We start from the raw sequence: 2140 nt of genomic DNA on the forward strand, positions 1-2140 counted from the left end.
TGTGTGCAGGATCACTACCATTCTTTCGAAAAACTTTTTAATATATTTTGTTTGTTGAGAAAAAGATGATCCCATGACATCCCTTTTCTATATCAAATACAGTAATACCCAAATAGATTTTGCTATGTATGTATATGATGAAAGTTATAGTAGTAGTAGTAGTAGTAGTAGTACGGCACTCCCATAGGGTGAGATCAAGTAGGTTCCTAATCCCTTGCACAGCTTAAAAAATACTTGGTACTCAAATTGTAAATATTATTGGCTTTTTATTGGCAATCCAAAACAGAATTGTGTAACTTTTTGGTTAAAACAACCTTTGTCAGACAAGAGGAGGTAAGGGACAAATGGTTAGATACCGTGCAAATGGTGCAGTGGAATGTGCAGCCTATAGTGGCTGGTATCTTAGATAACCCCTATTCATATGTCATAAGACCCAAACATATGGTCCAGAATGGAGAGCCACTCTGCATGATTGTCCTGCACTCTGGTGGACACAAGACATCTTCAAGTATCTTCGAAATGGCCGCCATGTGATACTATGTTCATGAAAATGTATTTATGACTTGTGCCACTACTTTGTGGCATAATATTGGTGTAAAGTTAGTAAATAATACTCTTACAGCGGTATTCCAGCACGACGTATCCCTCATCCACAGGTTAGGGGATAAGTGTCTGATCGTAGGGGGTTAGATCTCTGGGCCTCCCAGCAATCTCCAAAATGGGGCCACAAATGCATGGAGTGCTGGGGTCAGCAAACGATCCATGCATTGTGTAGGTTTCGGGTATTTCCATAGCTCCTATAGACAAAGGGCCACATTCTAGAGATCACAGGAGGCCAAAAAGTCAGACCTCATCTTGTAATTAGACACTTGCCCCCTGTCCTATGGATAGTGTGTATTTTTTTAAGTGTGCAAATACCCCTGAATGGAGAATGTTCTGATTTTTTTATACAGCTTGTGCCACTGTAATACTATTTCTTTCCTTTCTAATTTAATGGTGCCTCAGTTTTAGACAGTGTTGATAAATTTCCCCCCATGTTCTTATGAGACCTCAGGGAAAATTTGATGGATCGGCAATGACAAAGAATGACAAGAAGATGCGTACAATATCATTGTCTCAGTAAAGACCAGATGATGTGCAGAAGCTGTACATTTTATGAAATCTGCAATTTAGTTGTATTACATTATCTGTGCTCATCCTTCCTTTTTCCTTTTATCTATGTAAATATTAGCTTAGTAAGGCAAAGAAAACAAAAGGTTTAAAATAATTTAGAAAGAGGCATAGTATCATTCGTGAGAATAGTCTTGTGTGGCTCTTTTTTTTAAAGTATGAAACGTACTCAATAGCCAAATATAAACATCTCATTTTTCTTATTTGAAGAGTCTTTGGTTATTTTGAACTGCTTAACATTTTTTAATCCTTAATATGTCTGGCACAAAGGGGTTAGAAGGAAAGAACAAAGACGAAGACCACAACAAACAAGACAGCATAAAGATATACCTGAGGGTAGAACAGGAGAACATGTCAACACTTCTCTTACATGCCAAGACCTAGCAGAGACCACAGATCTGAAACCTGAAGAGCAAAGAGGAAAACACTAAGATGGATTGTTACTGTAAAAGACAGGAACGTCTCTCAGGGGTCATGTAACAATTGGGTCATTTGTAAAACACATTTTTTTAATGGTTCTAATTGTTTCTGCAACGTCTTTGTGAACTTTTTGTAAAACACTTCTTAAATTAGTTTAATCAAATTATTATATCACTTTATATATTTTAGCAACAATAGCTTGTTCTACATGTGTGCTTTACTTAAATTTTTATGCATATTTATAGATATGTAGGTATTCAGAGACACACCTACTATTTTAACCTCATCCCCTGTTAAAACACAGGATTTATTTACTTATCCAAACATATGCAGAATGTTTTAACGTGTACTCACATAATCATGTGTAATCCCAAATTCCATGTGGCCAGAGAAAATATGTCATAAGTCACTTGGTCTCCAGGGGGTGTGATTTACTGGAATAATGTTATTCACCCACCCACTGCAACATAGCCACTCCCCATGTAGACCATGTGACCTATGACACATTACCTCTGGCGGCATGGAATGCTGGGAAAGGTCAGAGACAACA

The sequence above is a fragment of the Hyla sarda genome, chromosome 1 (assembly GCF_029499605.1).
Source record: "Hyla sarda isolate aHylSar1 chromosome 1, aHylSar1.hap1, whole genome shotgun sequence".
NCBI lineage: Eukaryota > Metazoa > Chordata > Amphibia > Anura > Hylidae > Hyla > Hyla sarda.